Here is a 20,081-nt window from a genome sequence, read left to right on the forward strand (position 1 = left end):
CCTGAACTTGGTAATAGTAGTCATGAGTTGGGTCCAGTGTGACATTATCCCGTCACTGATGAGGCAGAAGCCCTTCTCCCAGCACGCATGCGCGCAGGTTGACCGCATCTTTCTGAGAGTGTGGGCACTAAAATCACAGTGATGAGAACAACAATCAAGATTTATCTGATGAAACAGTGAAGAAGCAAAGATGATGGGTGTGGTCTGTGTTATCATAATCTCTCATTGCCCAAAACAAATGTCTATTTGAGACAGACAATAAAGCCTCATCTTATCTTAATTGAACAATAGATTAGAAATTAGAAAAGGTATTTCCTGCATTTTTACTCAGTTCACTGATTCTTATGGAAAGATGTCACACCTATGGCCTTGACTACAACAGAGTCAATACCTTAATCTCGCAGATGCCAGTTCCATGACAGTCACAAGTGACTATCCCATCAGGAGGACCCCATGTATGGCCACTTGGGGTTCAGCCAGAGACCGCTGTCCATACATGAGAAGCCTGCATGCTCCTGGCTCATAAGCTTCTCATATGCTCCTCTGGCTTGTGCTTCATGTTTGCATCCATAACTATAAACAGTACACATGCCAAACATGAAAAGGAAATTATTACTTAGTATTGGATGTGTAAAACAGTAAAGTGATGTATTATACAATATGCCATTACCTAAACTATACTTAGTTCTTACCCTGTATAACCCTAGCCGTATAAGCCTATAACTAACCTCCATCTTCATAACACTTTTTAGTTACAGTTATGGACAGTTTCATACCCCAAATCTTAACTCTGCCTTACCCTACATCAAACCCTAAATACCTTGTAGCAGCTGTGGTGAACCTATATGCCTCTGGATAGCATATGGCCTTGATCAAGCTCTTTGATGGTTGCTGGGGTTGGTCTTAAGAACTTGTTTCAGCTTAGAGGCAGTTACGGCGTCCAGCTCTTTGCCTAAACCAAATACTGCTTGCACTCTGACTTCGAGTCGCCCTCTCTACAGCCTGGACTTGGGACAGGGTGAGCTCTTCAAGCTGGAAGTCCAGGCATAGCTCTTCAAGGTCTTTGGGGGGGAGCTGCAGTGTCTCTGGTGTTCTGTACTCAGGCACAGTTTTAGGAAGCATGCTAGACTGGGGGACAAATTCTTTGTGGTAAGGTTCCCTAGACATCAGTGCTGCACTCCTTGGACAGTTTTTGCTTAAACTCTCAAAAACCTACAGTATGTCTCTGAATCTCTCTGCACTCTTGGGCATGGAAGTGATTTCCCAACCTTTTGTGTACTTGTGCAGCCATCAATGGAACACTCAAGCTTTCGTTTTTTTGACTTTGCTGAAGAGAAGTCAATCAGAGTTACTGGGCAAGCAGGAATCTGGAAAAATTAAGCCAAAGAAGATCATTAAAATTTAAAAAGCTCTTTTCCAAAACGCTATATATTCGTTTCCAAAAATATTCGAAATTGAACAGTGATGGCAGTGGAGTGAGTATGTGTGTTTTAGGCTGGGTATAGTGGTTGGTTGGCAGTGAAGTGTGTGTGTGTATGTTGGGTGGGGATGGAGGTGCCATGTGCTGGGTATAAAAGGAGTGGAAAGTAAGCAGTTCCATGTTGATGAAAATGTGGTGTGAGGAGTTGTGAGTATTGAGGAATGCATGAGAAATGTGAATATATAAAGTGCTGCAGTCAGGTGTGTGTGTGCGCAGAAAACAAGTGCTAGGGTGTTGAGGCATGCATGAGAAGGGTGTGATATACAGTATACGGTTCTGCAGTCATGGTTATGTTAGTCATGAAAAAGGAAATGGCTTTTAAATGCTGTTATAGCGTTTTGGAATAGAACTCTTCATTTATTAAAGTACTGCCTTTTGTCTGACCCTCACCTGCAACCTGCCCGGCTTGATTAGATCTACCAGGAGCTTGAAGCCCCCGCCGGTATAGCCTACAGGGTCATTGAGGCACTCAAGCTTCCCCACCACGACAAGGTAGCAGTATAGGGGAAGATATTTTATCCTACTGTCACATGAAGTCCCAATATAACATTCTTTATCCTTCATTTTGCTTTTTGGCTTACCTTTTTAACATGAGATGGCATCAGCCACTTGCACTGCTCTGATGTGCATGTCGCTCTCATTTTCACCCCAGCTTCAACTGCAAAAAGAACAGCTCCAACGTGCGAGCATGATTCTGATAGTCTGGAAATAGAGCACATAATCTTTTTAACATGAAATGCAATATTTACAGTACATTTTGATGATGCATAGCTTACTAATACTAATGTGCAATGGCACTTTATTTGAAGTAACATGTTTATTCATTAACTCTTTCTCAACAGCCTATAGAGAAATCATTATCTAGGTGATGACATGACTGAATAGTTCTACCCTCTATCTGAAAAATGCATCTGAGTGTCATGAGGGATCTAAGGCAATCACACAAATTCTTAGCTGATGAATTCTTAGCTAAAAGAAAACACTCTCTCCCCACTACTACTGAAGTACACCTGCAAAATGCTAGCAGTGCCCTATGCGTATATATGTGTGTGTGTGTGTGTGTATGTGTGTGTTCTCATTGCAATAACATCCTACTTAATTAGGCTACTAACCCTGCCATACAATTGCAATGAGCTGCAATCACTTCTCCATCCTCCTTTGCAATTACCCAAGTCTTCAGAGGTGTCTCGTTAGACCTCTGGGAATGGTTTACCTTGAAACAAACAACTGTCACTCTAACGAAGTCCTAAGGATGTGGCATGTTTGTTGACGTTAAAGCCGCTACCGCTAACTGTTAGCGTGTTTAAGATAAAGCAATATAAGAACAAACACTCACCCTTGCAAACACCAAACTGTATCCATCACGGAGACGTTTTGTTCCAAGGTTGTGGACCCACCCGCTGACAAAAAAAATTGTACGCCTCCAGACTCTTGAAAGCTTTCATTTGCTGCCTAGTGTAGTAAGAAGTCTGGAGGACCAAGTAGTTGGTGATATCCACAGCCTCGATAGTAGGCAAATCCTTTACTTCTGTGGTGTATTCGGACATTTTCAAAGAATACGGATCACGTCCGATATATTTTTTAACTATCTGTTTATATCTCTCCCGAGAAACGGGGTCTAAAGTTGCACAATAGCTGCTCTCCTGACTCTCCACAGTGTCCTCCATGTTTACTTCCGCCCTCCACTCAAAAATCGCGCTGCCTCCGCACGTCATCAGAACCACGTGACCGCAACCCAACTATTCATCTCATGTAAACAATAACGTGGCGCACAGCGTGACGTGAAAAGAGGCACATACCTTTGACGTTGCGTGACGAACTCTGTAATCCTCGTCCACACGTAAACGCAAAAAAGGAGTTTTAAATAATCTCCGTTTTCGGTGAATTGCAACGCCGTTTACGTGTTGACGAAAAGCCCAAACGCATAGAAACAGCTGAGTTTTCAAAAATACCCGTGTAGGTGTGGACCATTGACTGTAGAAAACATGGACGACGCGACTCCACCTCCTACCATTGTGCAAAAATGAAGCCAAAATATCCCGCTTGTGGAGGCTGCCATCTTGCAAATTTGGAGCCAGAGTCTGCGCAGTAGTGACTTGAGGTGGAGCGACTGTGTAACTCTCCCGCCCACACACCCGCTGGACGTGACCGCAAACACGCCCCCCTACACTTTTTACGTAGCCCGGCTGCTCGAGTTTTTTTGCTGGTTTACCGCGACTGACGACTCTTTAATTAAGGTAAATACAACCATGTCACTGTTATAAAAAAAAGACGCACAGCTTATCATCTTATAGTTCTAAAATCACTTTGTTGTTAATTCGTTTGCTAGATTAGCCGCTAGCATACGCACTGTGTTGGAGGCTTGTTGTTAGCTAGTTAGCGATGCTACACACCTAATACTCTAATAGTCTGTGTTATTGAAGGATTCAGCACTTCTTATGTTTGTTATCCATTTTTAGACAGCGATGAGATCAGCTGCACACTCTACAGAAGCCCAGAGTTACTGTTAATATCAAAAATATAATGCTGTCCTTTGAGATTTTAACATAAGACTGTGAGTGTAATGGATCTAAAACGGTTTAAATCTTCAGAGCCCTCTACATCCTGGTAACATGGAAACATCAGCAGAACGTTTCAGTAGTGTAGTCTAATTTGTTCTTTTCATTTAATAATAGAGTCCATATTATATCAACAGCTACATTCACCCTGGAGAGAAACTAGTGAGGGAGACCATCAGGACCAAGCTGGGTTTCCTGGGTCCAGAGGTTTGGAGAAACTTCTTCCTTTTCTTTCATCACAGCTGTCCTGTGCCAAAGGTGCTGTTGACCTACTGAAAGAGGCTTCATTTAAGAAACACCAGGAAGACTGAAGCTCATCGCATTGATCAAGCAGGACTCATGATCTTCACCAGCAGCTCCCTCACAGGGAAATCTTCAGCACTCCTCCGTAGGCCCGATCCAGGAGATGGATAAACCCAGCATTTCATGAACACTGTGATGGAGACCTTTTGGTTTGTATAATGTTATAAATACTCGGATACTCCCCAGAGGCTCCAGACTTTTACATAAAGATATTATATTCAGTCCTGTAGAATGTTATATATTTAAAAATATATGATCCTCTCTGGTTACTCTGCTATGAATAACTCTGAATCACTTTATGGTAAATAACACACTATCTGCAAAAAACTGTGAAAGAATTCCAGATGACAAGTTTGTAGTTCAACATACAAGTGACGACCTTTGACCTTCATCAGGTTTTATTTAATTGTGCCAGAGAAAATCTCATATGCTCTTCATACAGCTGAGTACATCAAGTGTTTAAAACGGAAGCTGTGCAGGTCTGAGATACAAACTGAGGTCCTGTTAATGCTGATATATAGTGACACAGTTACATGAGTGATTAATCCTTTTGTTTTTTTGTCTTTAACTTTATCAATAAAGCTGCAGCTTTCACTACAACACGTGTGGTACTTTAACCTTTGTACTGTTTTCATCAGTTCATTTTGCAGTTAACATGTTGGATGATCTGTCTGCTGTCACTGGGTGGTGCTGAGGTCTGAATCTGAGGGCAGCTCCTGTAATCACAAAGAGAACAGAACCATCAAACTCAAATATAAATTTTATCCCTCAAAATTGAAATAAAGCTGATTCTTCTGTCCTCACACACTCAGGATCCGAAGTTCTTCTCTTACATTTTTTCAGTATTACAGTACACTACAGTACTTTAATCCATAGTTCCTGATTAATGAGGAGTTACTGAAGTACAAGCTTTTAAAAAAGATGTTACTATCTTTACAGATGTGGCAAGAGACTGAAAACATGCTGTTGTTTGCACATATTTAATATTCAGTTCTGCACAGGAGCTGCAGCAGAGTGCAGCCTGTTGCTTTTACAGTATAATACTTGTAATAAAAGTACAGTAATTAGTGACTGATTAGCCCGGAACGTTTCTCTTGATGACTTTAGTAAATTCATTCACCTGCACAGATTAGCTAAACGAACCCTGACAGCCGAGTGCTCATTTTAGCTAGCTAGGTCTCGGGACATAGCTAAGGACGGTAGTTACGGATTAGCTTACAAACACGATTAACTTACCGAAAAAGTGCAGCCGGGCCTCGGGTCCTTCTGTCGGGTAGTCCAGTTTACTGAAGAACACCTCAGGCTGTCAGGTTAAAACACTCGGTCGCGTGTTTTCAGTAGCGTAAACGCTGGCCCTCCTCTCAGAGCCTACGCTCTATCTGCTATTCCCGAACAGAGATACGCAAGTTTCTCCGTGACTGCAGCTGTCAGTCAAAGCTGCTATGATGACGTTTCACCCCAATTTAACATCACCACGGTAGGAATTAGAATCAAACTTATGGGAAAGGAGACCCCTTGGACATCAGTGAGCATGATGAGAACTATTGATAACAAAAGAAAGAATCTTTGGAAAAAAATTATCTAAGGAGAATAAATTTATTTTAGTCTGACCCCAGTCCCATCCGCTAACATGGAGGAGGCGGGGTTTATGAGCTATACTGCAGCCAGACACCAGGGGGCGATAGAGACGTTTTGGCTTCATTTTTGGGGAGCTGTGGCGTCGTCCATGTTTTCTACAGTCAATGGTGTGGACGTAGCAGAGGTGTGGACTCGAGTCACATGACTTGGACTCGAGTCAGACTCGAGTCATTAATTTTATGACTTTAGACTTGACTTGAAAAAAGGTTGTAAGACTTGTGACTTGACTTGGACTTTTACACCAGTGACCTGGGACTTGAATTGGACTTGAACCTGTTTACTTGAAAAGACTTGATATTTTACCCAAATCTAAAATTTAACATACATATTATATAAAAAGTGCGGACCATTAATTCACTTTATTCGTTCATTCATTCTTACCACACTCCGTATGTATGTGAGCGTGGGCTGTAGCACAGCCAATCAAATTAACCAGATTTGAAAAAAACAAGAACAAAAACGCTCGAGCCAAAAATGCTTCCAAGAGTAATTTCTTTTCGGGTACATAAACTACTTAAGTAGTCAACAAAAACGAAATGCAATATGCAAAACATGCAAGAAGAGAATCACAGACGGAGATGGAACAACTTCCAACTTTGTCCGACATTTGAAGTTGCATAAAGAACGGTAGGTGGTGCTTTTTTTTTTCTTCTTTTTTTTTTTTTGCTACAACGAGACAGCTGACTTAGCTAACTTCATCTTATTAGCAAATGTTCTTCGGGCTACGTTGATGATACTGTTTGGCTTTAACAGGTATGATATGTTTGTCATGCTATTTTAAATCCGGTCCTACAAGCGCATCCAAGAATAACATGCAACTTGTTAGCTCAGAATTGTCGGTGAATGGTGAGCAGGGTCCGTTTCAGAAAGTGGGTTCTGTAGCTGTACTCAGTCTCTCTCCGTCTTCTCCCCATCATTAACCCGTAGATTTAACCCAGTTTAGACTGACAAATATTTATTTTACCATCACATCACAATTCAAAATCACTGTGTTTAATTTGCAATTAGTGTATGGTCGTGTTTAACTTTTGCATGTCTGAGCCAGGGAAAAAATTTTTTTGGTTAGAAAATCTGGCCCACCTTAGTGTGTAATTGAGTAGTCCTGCTATACATGGCCTTTTTTTCTTCTGTCATTTATGTCAATACATCAAATAAAATACTTTGATCTTATATTATTAGCTGTTGTTTATTTGCAAAGGTTATTCTCAACAGGGATGCTAGACAAAAACGGCGTTTTCTACAGACAGCCTAGCATACGCTCTCCACTTGCGAGTGAAAAAAGAAAAAGAAAAAACACCCCTTCCCTATTGGTGTTAGAGTTTACCATGTCAGCCAATCAAAAAAAATGATAAGGCAACATGTGACATTTGGTTGTTTAGGGAGAAGGGGAAGTTTTTAGGAGTGACACCCGCGACGGAAAGCGGGCGAGCGAAAGAAAGAGAGAGAGAGAGAGTTTTCATATGTGAGACATTAGTGACGTTTAGCGTGTTTGGAGGCTATAGTTAGTTTGTTGTGTAGTTATTGTTTTGTATTGTGTGTCGGTTAGACTGCTGAATTTCATATTTGATCTAAAAAAGCTGTCAAAGGCAGATTCCAGTGTAAACGCTGTCTCCACATAGAAAACTGGACTGTTGCACCTCCAGTTGTCAGACCTGCAGGGTTTAGGCCTGTGGTGTTCTCCTCTGTCTTATACTGAACACAAACTACATTTTTTGGACTGGCACAAATAATTTGTGTGCCTTCTTATTTGATGCAGCACACCTGATTGTTCTGTAAATAGATTTAAATGGTTATATAAAAAACGCCTGAGGCCTTGGCTGCATTTTTAGGTAAATAGTACCATATAACTTTGTTGTTTGCAAAACTTGTGCATAATTTTAGAAATGTACAATTTCTATTTGCATTTCAAGTTATGAAAATGATTCGTTAAACATGTAAAAAATATAACTTTTTTCTACTCGGATTCTGAATTTTTGTCTGAATTTAGATCAACTGTGCTAATATAGTATACCAAAATGAAAAAATAACTCAAATTTCAGATATTTGAGGTTGTGCTGTAAATAATGATACCAAACAAGGCAAGAAAAACATATTTTAAAAGTGAAATATAGAGGTAAAATCAAAAGTAGTCAAGAACGGCCAATTATACCCGGGACCCCAGAGGGTTAAAAAAAAGACTTGAAAGGACTTGAAATTCAAAGTTTCGGACTTGGGACTTGACTTGAAAGTTGTCTGTCTTGACTTGCGACTTGACTCTGACTTGCTTGACTTAACTTGAGACTTGACTTGTGACTTGAGGATAAAGACTTGGGACTTACTTGAGACTTGCAAAACAATGACTTGGTCCCACCTCTGGGACGTAGCGTAAAAGAGTTAGTAGTATATTTTATTACTACCTGTAATTTATTGCCGTTTACTTGTATTTGCTTAATTGTTTACTAAATGTTTGAGGTGTGAAATAAACCGCAATGGAGTTTGTAAACAAAATATGGGTGTGTGTGTTTGGAGGATGTGTTTGTGCGGGGGTAGGTGGTGGGGGAGCGCGAACATTTTTCTTGTAAAAAAGGGGGGCCTGGCAAAAAAAAGTTTGGGAACCACTGCCTTAGGGGAAGTGAGGTAAGTGGGAGGTGACACAATTTTGCTGAAGTCATGAATGAAGTGATGATAGAAATTTGCAAACCCCAAAAAACGTTGAAGCTGCGGTTTGGGGGTGTGGGCCATTACAAAGCCGCTTTGACCTTCTCAGGATCCGGCCTCAAGTTCCCCTGCTCAATTATGAAACCAAGGAAGGAAACAGTGTTTACATGAAACTCACACTTCTCTGCTTTGACAAAAAGGTGGTTTTCCAACAATCTTCGTAATACCAGTTTGACATGTCTTTCATGTTCTGCCACTGACCTGGAGAAGATGAGTATATTGTCTAGGTAGATGAAAACGAAGTGGTTGATGAAGTCTCTGAAGATGTCATTCACGAGAGCTTGGAAGACTGCCGGGCAGAGAGGAAAGAGCCAGAAGTACAAAACCATTTTGCAGGTTCACAGTTTGGGCAGCCGTTGATCCCTCTGGCTTCTCTGCTGTAATTTTCCACTGTTATCTCTTTAAAACCAATCTTCTGAACTGCTCATCTGATTATATTTCCTTTTTATTAGAAAGAGGCACAATACATATCAATTAGCATTTTAACACATGTAAATATGACACATTATAGCCTTGGGCTAATTTCCATCTGTAGACCCTCTGGCAAGCTGGGGTTAAAAACAAGTTAATAACAACATACAGAGACACTATTTATAGACCATGTATATAGAGACAAGCACAAAAAACAGTGATCACATCATATTAGGACAAACAATGAAAACAAGAATGGACAACAGAGGACATTACACTAATAGTTGTTTTCCCTTTTTGTAATACACTAACTCTGTTTCATGTCCAATAGATAATCATGATTAATTAATTATGATCACATTGTGTGTCTCTCAGCCACCCTTTTAAGTGACTCCTAAAAATAGGGAGACTTGTACTTTCCTCACTGACAGTGGAAGACTATTGCAGAAGCTCACTCCCTGATATGACAGAGCATTCTGTGAAAAGGTTGTCCGTCAAAATGCCAATTCACAATCACCTCTCACAGTGGCTCGAGTCAATCGAGCCCCGGCAACACTGCTAGACTTTTGTTTAACAAGCTCACTCACTGGTGAAGGCGCCAGACCATGCATAACTTTGTAGATTAGACAGGCAGATTCAAATAATTTGAAATTAGTAAAATTTAAAAACTTGCATTTATATAAAATATGACAATGGTGATTTCTCAAAGAAGACAAAAGGAAAGAACCCCATATCACTTTTCAGCTCACTTTTATACCTGTTCACTCTTTCTTATCCCCTCTCTCACTGGACGTCATATCTTCTAAAAAAGGTCTGGATCATGTACACACACAAAATTCAGACATCAGAATATTCATTTTCACTATTCAAAGTACATTTCTCATTTATATATTGATGAAACTAATATTTTTAATTTATCTTTGATAGAAAATAAAGATGATTTATAAAAGTAAAACTTTCAGATTTAAATTTGACTCCAAGAAAAGAAACTGAACACATATAATCCCTTTTTTGGCTCACACAGTCACCTCAGGCATTTTATTTTCTAAAGGTAAAGAACATCTAAAACCCTTTGTTCTGTGCATCAGCTTCATGACAGCAAAGAGAAAATGTGAGAAATGTTGTAAGACTAGGGTGGGCACCTGCTACAACCAGTTTCACGTACATACCAGAGGAAATGATGTAAAAACATTGAGGTGTCATTGTGAGGATCTGGGGCTGGAGAGCTTTCAGTGTGTGTCATTGAACGTGTTTTGATAATACTTGCAACATGATAGTTTGTACTATGACTACTGCAGTTTGGCCTCTGTACACCACCACGGTTAATTTTAATCAAACTATTGGGATGTGAGATGACATCTAACCGCACTCCTGGGAACATCCACTCACATTATTAACATCTAATCACCTGATCTCCATCGACACCTTATCATGCTCTCTCTATCTGCCTGACTTACAGGATTTAACTGAAGGTTTAAACCTTAAAATCACTTCATTACATTTTCTTTGTTATTCTTAACATAGAAAGTTCCATCACATTTAAATATTCAATCACACATGGATATAGTCCCTTTGTCTTTCATTCAGTTTATTAATTCTGCTTTAGTTTGATTTGTCTTTAGCAAGTTCTCACAAAATCTTAATTTTGACATAATTTCTTTTTATTAAATCATACATTTTATAAGTCAGACAGATTAGTGGCTGCTCAGTGACTGTCACTCCATCCTGTAGCGCGTACATCAAGTTCAAACTGTCAGTGTGAGACCTGTCTTTATAATCCTTTCATGCCATTTCATAATGGATTGGTGACAGAGTTCTTATCTTTTTGCATTCCTGCAGTCAAACGGATGAGCGCCAAGGTCAAAGCTGGATCATGTACACACACAAAATCAGAACATCAGAAAATTCATTTTCACTACTCAAATTACATTTCTTTTTTATATATTGATCAAAGTACTATTGTGATTTGTATTTGACCAAAAATAAGGATGATTTACTACAAGCAGATAGGGAAAAACTCCATGGACTTTGCAGTTCTTAAAAAAAAAAACACATGATGGGTGCCAAGAGTGGAACTGTGGTGCTCTATGAGAAAGTCGGGAGTGGCAGAGAAGTGAGTGAAACTCCAGCAGCTGGGTGGCAACGCAGGTCCATCTGTTTGAGCCAGTTTGGCTAGCTACAGCACGTCAGTGAAAGACACAAAAGTCTTTTCTAAAAGGAGGCACTGAGCTAGATATTTATACTCTTCACACACAGTTAACCCTCATATGTTTATTTTGTCTATTTTTTATTTTACCCCCCCATATGCACTCTTCTCCCTCCTTCCATCTGGCAGATTGTTTCGCAGCATCAAAACCATAACGACCAGACACTACAAGAACTTTCCCCCCCAAGCAATCAGAGCCCTCAACTCACTACCACCAAAGTACTGATATACACATACACCTTTACGAACACATCACAATACAATACAATACAAATTTATTTATGTAGCACGTTTAAAACCAGGGGTCCACAAAGTGCTTCACAAAGCAATAGACGATAAATGAAAAATTAAAATACAATATTCACCAAAAGACTCAAAACAACACAAACCTCCACAAATCCACTGCAAACTGGACCTGGGAACAGTATGCTTATTTGCACACCTCAGTCACATGGTTACTGAACACACATCTAAATGATACTATATTTGCACATTTTGCATATGTCTTCGTCCTGTCTTGTCTACAATATCCTGACCCAGAACTTGAACCTGGTACTCAATATCTACTGCACAGTCATCTCACTTTACTGCAATTGCACATGACCACTTTGTATCGTCTCTGTCCGGTGTTTATTGTACGTAAATATAATTAGTAATAGTACATTTTTAGCTTATAATTTGACCCAACTTTAGCGAGTTATTATTTATTTGTAATTTCTAGTTTTATGTCTCTTGGAGATATATTTTTTTATTCTCTTATAAATGCACCATGGGGGTTTCGGGTGAGACGGCATTTCGGTACGCTGTATAATGTGTGTATTGTTGTACTGATAATAAAGAATCTTGAATCTTGAATAAAAGTATCCATAAAAACATTTTATTCTGCATATGCATACAAATCATTTATACCAGCCACAAGTAAAATTAATATTTATGTACAATTCAAAGAATCCAGTATTAATTGAGCTACATATTTCTCATACAGTCAAGTGGCATATAACCTGATGACGACGATAGGTCGACATTTTTGAAAAAAACCAACAACAAAAAAACACATCGGGTTGAGTGCAAGATTCTCCAGAGGAAAAAAAGTAATGCTTTCTGTACTAATGTCTGAGAGCCAACGGACCTCGACTGGGTTGCCAAAACTCATTGCTGCCCCGACATCATGCCAGCGCAAGCACTGATCGGTTTTCTATCGCCCATTTGCTGGGAGTAACGGCGCCCTACTTTTGCGAGGTGCGCCTGCTGCTTGCTGCACAGGGCTGGAGCGGCAGCTACTAACAAAATATAATAAAATAAAAAACAAATTCTAAATTCTATCACACACAAATAAGCGAAAAGTGAGCGCGAGGCCCCTTGGTGCGGCTTGCCGCTGCTGCTCACACACAACCATTTATGTTGTAAATCCAAGCCCATTATGTATTAATTATTTTTCTCTACTGGGTTGTGCGAAATCCCAGAATCTACAAACCGAATCTGTGCACTAAGGTGTAGGTGTGCTAGGTTAAGGTGTGGGGGATGGGTGTTGATACTGAGTGCAAAATTAACACCAACGGAAGATGAACAAGAAAACGTCAAAGCCATCAGGTGCTCAGTTTAGAAAAAGAAAAAAGAGGAGAAACGAGCAAAAGATAAATGTAAACAGATGAGTCACTGGATAACAGCAGGTGTCATGTATGGCATGTATCCCGAAACAAGATAACATTCATCAGTAGGGATAGTGAAAATTTCTGTTTACCTTTGTTAGCCACTTGGCTATGATAGTTAACAGTAGACACTGATGTGGTTTATTGTGTCCAGCACAATATTAATTAGACATTAATGTGAAAAGCTGACACATTTGTTGAGATTTGGGACAAATGGAAACATTACATTTTGTCAAGGCCTCCCAAATTTGTTTGAACCTCTGTAATCCAGCATCGTGTACTTTGTTAACTAGTAGGTACACCACTTGCCTTTTTTTTCTTATTCTTGTTTATACATGTTGTGTTTTATTTTATGTTCCCTTGTTTTTTAAAACTATGTATATTTTCGTTTTGGGTAAATTCTAAATGATAAAAAAAAGAAAAGAAAAATATGGAAGAGCTGTATTGTTGATTTGTCTCCTATTCTCATCTATGAACTATTAGAAGGGCTCATTTTCTGTCTCTCTCTCTCTCTATGTCTGACAACAATTTTTACAATAGAGGATGTTAATGTACAATCCTTAATATGTTTTGTCTCTGTGTGTGTGTGTGTGTGTGTGTGTGTGTGTCTGAGGGGGTTGCCGAGGGAGTGTTTGTGTTTGTTTGAGGGAGCAGCGGAAGCATAGAAGCTGTAGGACTGGTCACAGGTGTGGAGGTGTGGGAGGAAGTTCAGGATGTAGGGGGAGTGCTGCTGTAGCAGGAGGAAGCATAGGGGGTGTGAGACTAGTATTAGCCATCATACTGGAAACCTCTTCCTCAGTATTATGTCTTGAAACAGCTGCATACACCTGTTGCAGCATGTTGGTCTGCTCAATCTGCAGAGCACTAGAAAGGACCTGCATGTTCTCTGTGAGCGTTTGATTTACCCTGTTTAACTTTCTTTCAATGCTGCCAGAACTAAAGAAGCGCTTAATAGCCTTAATTCTAGATTTAGATTTAAAGATTTTTTCTATCAGATCATTGGCAGAAATCAAGCTGGTGTAGAGTTCCTCCACAGTTTCAGTTACAGCATCAGAGATTTGGCTTGGATCACTCTGTCTGATGGTTAAAACAAGTCTTTCCACAGCTTTGACTCTGTCTGCAATCCGTCTGCAGCTGTCCTTATTGGACTTCACAGTGTCAACCATCTTTTTGATGGTTGAGGTAAGGGTCAAGATACGTCCAATGTGGTCCATGATCAGCTACAGGGAAAGAGAAACAGTTAACGTGATTGTAAACTTTAACACACTGAACTAAACTCATTTAAACCTGAAATTTCCCAAAAGAATAATGTTTCTATGTGTACACAACAAAACTCAGCTCTCACGATAAGATGGATTGTGCCTATGTTAAGCCAGTTTATCAAATTAAAGTCAGAAATCTTCCAGTCGGACGTATGAAGGTGTGTTCAGACTGAATGTGACAGCTTATATGCAAAGTAACTGGAAGGATATGCGACGTTTTCCACTTTTGTCTGAGAAATCCCCCAAATTTCTTAGAAAAATACAATGTGTGGTATCATGAAGTAAGAAACTGCCTATAAAAACAAAAAATCCTACCTTTTTAAAATTTGATTTATCTTCAAGGTCGTCTCCTTCTGCACTTCTGCACTCCTTCTAGTCTGCTATTTTTAGATCACTCCGTTGAAGTCCCGGAAGAGAAATCTGGTGGATCATAAGAGGATAACAGTTATTTATTTTGTCACCACCCAGAGCTTGTGAGTAAGGGTTAGCTAAAGCTAAAACTGTAAATAATAGTGTTAAAAAATGTGGCACAATGTAACAAGTGAGAGGATTTTCCTACTACACACTTATAAGGAAATACTTTTTCCCCAGCTTCAAGCACTACATGCTTTCATTTATTTATTTGTATATGTCTGATACAGACCGCATCCATGTCGACATTCCACTCAGCGCCTGGCCAAAATCACATTTCAAGCCCACCTGTATCCTTTGAAAAATATTAGTTGTTTGGGACAAACTTTACACAAAGTTTCAGGCATTTAAATTTTCACTGCTTGTTAAATTGTCTCATTTGTTGTGTTTTCTTTTCTTTACCATTTACTTAAAACTATTTATATGGAACATTTTCTTTCTCTTTTGCTTTAAAACCATCAGTTGTCACTTCATTGTTCTACTTGAGCTTTTCTTTAAACATTATGAGGAACTTGTAAGTTATCTAAGGTATTCAAAACTGAACCCTGAGGCTGTTTTTCGAGACATCCTGGCATCTTGTTAATTCTCTTTTGGGTGTTCATATTTCATCACATTTCACATGTTTTCTTGTCTTTGTTCTCCCGGTTTTTCCTGTTTGTCAGATTGATTTTCTGTCCTTGTTTTCTGGCATCGACTCTTTTTGTACATCTCTGGTGTTTTTTCTTCCTTTTTTTGTCCTTTATGATCGTCTTCAATGCTGTATACACTCCTAACTCTTCACTTGTCGGCTGTCAGTTCATCAGTTTGCTATTTGTCCTGTTTTGTTTTTAGTCTTTTATACTTCTGCATCTCAGGTGTTTTTATATTAGCCATTAAAATTTAACATTTTGTTCTTTAAGCACTTCTGTGTGCTGCATTTGTGCTGTCTTTTCTGCAAATACTTGATTGCTTTTCGAATACTTTTTAGAATTTTTGGCTGCCAAATATGTGTTGAATAGTTTTTGCTCTCTTGACAGAGCTTTTTACCTCAGTGCGGTTGCTTGATCAAAGTCATATTTATATTATCTTTTCATGTTTTGGATATAATTAAATTCAACAGCTGCTGGGATTTTTCCCATCTTGTGAACAATCAATATCACAAGCTTTGATCTCAGACACATCATTTAATCAAAGCATTCGCTAGAATCGGCTCTTCGGTCTGTCTGTGAGGACTGCCTTTAAGATAAGGTGGTTTTTTTGCATGAAAACCGCAAACTCTCACCTGTCAACAGCTGCACATTTTTTATTTTTCATACTTTTTAAAGCTTCAACAATAACCCACAGTGTAAGACATCTTACTCCCAAAACAACAGTGTGAGATGTCAAAGGAAAAATGGGTGCAGCTTCAGTCATAAATTATATTTTTCTTTTATTACAGCAGATCACAGAATCACTGAACATTCACTTGCACATCCTTTTATAACTGACTAGCACAACTGTTCTTTGTCTTTAGAATTCAAACAGCACATCTAGAGCCAGAGAGAAATTTCCATCCTGTGCAACAGCATCCTGTATTCAAAAAAAGACTTCAAGGCTTGGTTCAAATAAAACGTGAAACTATGTTGTGAAAGTTGTGTTTGCGATGGACACCAAAAACTCCTTTTGCAATAAAAGACATGATCTGCAGGCCTTGTACTATCAACAAGTGATCTATTTTCCCTCTTCATGTGTGGAGATAAAAAGAGAATTTGGTGGTAAAAAGACAAACTTCATAAGACACCTTCTTGATTTGTTTTTGTCTCTGATTGTTAAAATGACAGCTACTTAATTATGCTGTCAGGGCCAAGACTGGTGTAAGAGTAAAAGGAATACATTATTATTAAGGCATTAAAGATTCAAATCTGTGGAGGGAGATGACACAGTAAATAAAAATGTGAAGAATTTAATGGCAAGTTTTAGAAAATAATATCTAGAATTTAACTGTAAAGCTGTATCAAGGCAAATGCATACACGTGTTTCTCTTTGCCCATTATAGTCTCATCTCTCAGTCTGCTTAGTGCACTGCCTCAGTACACCCAGCTAGAACCTGGCAGGCCAAAACTGACTAAAAATGGACAAAATTAAAGTTAATGAAGGGCAGGATTTAGCTTCTTTAACAAAAATAAATACAATATAAAATCTAATGACATACAGGAGAAGATTAATACCATGCAGAAGATTAAAGATTGAGTTTGGTTCTTTACCGGTCAGTGGATGTCGTCAGCCTTCCTGCTCAGGTGTTGAGGAAAGTGCCAGTCACTTTCATTCTTGCAGGTTTTGAAGTGATGCCTCTGAAACATTTCTGGCATCTGTGTTATGTCCGTCTACAGTGACAGACTTGACTGTAATAAACCTGTTTATCCTGTAAAAACCAATATTTGTAAACTTGTGTTCAGCATTCACAGGTAACGTGAGCAACAGCACTACTGCAAATAAACACAACTTACCAAAGGAGTATGCAGTAAATAGGTTTTGCACTGACTATGAGGTTGAATCATCTGCACTGAAATAATCTCTGCTGGGAGGACGCATTTTATGTGTGCAAGCTGTTAAGTTTGGGAACAGCTGCCACAAACTGTATATAAGAGACAGACAACCATCAACTGGTTTTAGACACTGTATTAGCAGCCACCTTGTTGGTTTTTTGAATTTTGATGGGACCATATTTACTTGAAAGGAGATCAAAAAGGTGCTCCATAAAGAAAGGAACAGAAAAAGATCTTGCAAGAAGCTAACATACAGTGTGTGAATGTGTGTGTGAATGGGTGGATGACTGAATGTGTAAAGCGCTTTTGGGTCCTTAGGGACTAGTAAAGCACTATACAAATACAGGCCATTTACCATTTAGCATACTTCAGATATCCAAAATACCAAAGTGCATTACTGTATCACTCATCATGTTTTATGATGTTAGATTGATATACACAGTAGGAAACACAGGGAGACTTCAAAACACGAGGAACAATGTAACACAGGACAAAGACACACACACACACAAACACACACACTGGTCGAAAATTGTTTCAATTTCGTCACATACAATTGGCTTGACTGTAATAAACCTGTTTATCTTGTGGAAACCAACATGGTTTTCAGCATTCACTGGTAACGTGAGCAATGGTACTGAAAATAAACACAACCTACCAAAGCAGTATGCACTACATTTACTATGAACAGTGTTAAGAGAAGAAAGGTTTTGCACTGACTATAAGGTTCCAGCTGCATTTTATGTAGCTGGAAACTCAAAGTTGTGAGTCAAATATTGTGCTTTCATCAGAATATGATATTATTCTATATTAAAACTCACTAAACTTTGTCTAACAACAACTTTGACCTCAAATAATGCCTGATCCCATAAACTCATCTGAGAGTGTTTGTAGAGGTCAAGTCTGAGGTCCGTTTCATCGGTCTATTCACCGATATCCTACTGTTACTGTTGGTCCATGATCAAAATAACAATGGTGGTGCAGGAACAATATTGCATCTGACCAATCACATTGTTATGATGTCATAGCTTTGAGACTTAGAAAAAAACCTGCCAAAGTCCACACAACATTGATCACTTGCTATATTGAACCAATCTTAGTTTTTTGTTGAACCAGAAATCAGACAGAAGTGTTTTTCCAACATGCTCTCTGCTGGCCATTATTAGAAATGCAGTATAGGATTAGAAGTATTTGCTTTACTTTTGAGACCTGAGGGGTGGACTGTGCTAAGGGTTCTCGTGTCAAAAAATGACTCCACTTCTACCTGGCTAAATCACCATGGTAACTCAGGCTGAACACATCACCTGGTAAGGAGTAGGTTATGTTTACAGTTCTGGTATGAAACCAACTGTAATCACCACATTTTCACAGATTCTTTCATTAGCATGTTTTAAGTAGAGATGGACCGATCCGATATTACGTATCGGTATCGGTCCGATACTGACGTAAATTACTGGATCGGATATCGGAGAGAAATAAAAAATGTAATCCGATCCATTAAATATCAAAAAAGCACCTCACAAAACTTGTGACACGGCGTAACGCGGCTCATAACCGTAGCACGTCGGAGCAGTGTGCTCACGTTATAGAGCGGCTGCGTGTATTTGTAGCCTCACTACCAAACCAGCATTTCATCTCCGAGGAAGTTATCCCAGAGAGAAGTAAAGCAAGTGTGTAAGTTCATCTCTGAATGTTTGTAAAGCGTTCCCACGTTAAGCTTAACAACCGAGCGACTGCCTCTCTCTCCCTCCCTCTCCTGCGGCTACATCAATCGTGAAACTTATTAATGATCAGCTGATCGGCTTTTCTGTTGAGTGTGTCTCTCTTCTTTGTTTTTGGCCCACTTTGCACCAGAAAGAGGAAACCAGCGGCTGAACAACAGCAGCACGTTTAACCTTGATAAGCTGTTGTTAGAATTTATTTAATATTACTTCTACACCAGGATCCTTTTCTACGTAGCTGACGGCTGGTAACTGTGCAGGGGCGGATCTAGCAAAGTTTAGCCAGGGGGGCCGATAGGGCATGAACAGGGAAAAGGGAGCACAAAGACATACTTTTCTTTCTTATTCTCATTTAAAATATGTAGCTTTTAATAAATAATTATCTGAATCTTACACCCGAAGTTTTAATCTTATGTAAAATGTATAGAAGTCCATTACTATATATAGTAACTCTTAAGTCTATATACCCTAGTAAGCTATAGTACTTTTTCCTTTGGGAAAGTACCATCTGTGAATTCTGCAATTCTGTTGAAGAAAGATGTTGAATCTATTTAATTATTCTTGAAAAATAATTTATTTCTGTGCATTTTTTTTCACCCTGCATCAAATTAAAGTTGATTACGTCGATTAAGCATCATGAGGTGGAGGGTGGGTGGTGGTGGTTCCCTATTTTTTTTTTTTTTTTTGCTGGGAGTTTGCAACCCTATTAGTTAGGTTGCTTAATATTTCTGCTAAGTACTCTTTCAAATACCAGAATAGGGAGGATGGAGTAGGTTTAAGTTTATTAGATTGATCAGTGTTGCTGAACTATGAAATATTTTGGGTGCAGTGTATTTTTTACATACAGGTATAACAGAATAGCTTTAGTGTTGTTGTTTATTTAAACTTAAGTATGAACTTATACAAAATGCAGCAAGATATTTTAAAAAAAAAAACAGTTTTATTGATTAAAAAACACTATATCAGATTCATATCGGTATCGGCAGATATCCAAATTTATGATATCGGTATCAGTATTGGACATAAAAAAGAGGTATTGTGCCATCTCTAGTTTTAAGTGCAGTAAATAATCTCTGCTGGGAGGATGCATTGTCACACCGGGGCAGCAGTCGTGTGGTGTATTGAGAAAAGGATCCAAAATGCAGGCTAGATGCAGGTGAGCATTTATTTACAAAGGGTGAAAATAACAAAGGTGAGGGCAGAACTGAACATGAACCTAAACTGGGAAAAACTAATAAACC

The 20,081-nt window shown here is 39.0% G+C and overlaps 2 long non-coding RNA genes across 2 annotated transcripts; both read right to left on the minus strand.

The window, feature by feature from the left end:
* Positions 1-454: 454 nt before the first annotated feature.
* On the minus strand, positions 455-3,326 carry LOC120440862. The gene is made up of 4 exons (XR_005613579.1): positions 2,593-3,326; positions 2,062-2,182; positions 1,269-1,367; positions 455-573 (listed from the first exon to the last, which is right to left on the minus strand). It is a non-coding gene; the product is annotated as an uncharacterized LOC120440862 (long non-coding RNA).
* An 8,867-nt stretch (positions 3,327-12,193) lies between these two features.
* LOC120441284 lies at positions 12,194-16,931 on the minus strand. Its single transcript, XR_005613956.1, has 3 exons — positions 16,838-16,931; positions 14,520-14,624; positions 12,194-14,162 (listed from the first exon to the last, which is right to left on the minus strand). It is a non-coding gene; the product is annotated as an uncharacterized LOC120441284 (long non-coding RNA).
* Between the last annotated feature and the right edge of the window lie 3,150 nt (positions 16,932-20,081).

The sequence above is a fragment of the Oreochromis aureus genome, linkage group 7, assembly GCF_013358895.1.
Source record: "Oreochromis aureus strain Israel breed Guangdong linkage group 7, ZZ_aureus, whole genome shotgun sequence".
NCBI classification, from domain to species: Eukaryota; Metazoa; Chordata; class Actinopteri; order Cichliformes; family Cichlidae; genus Oreochromis; species Oreochromis aureus.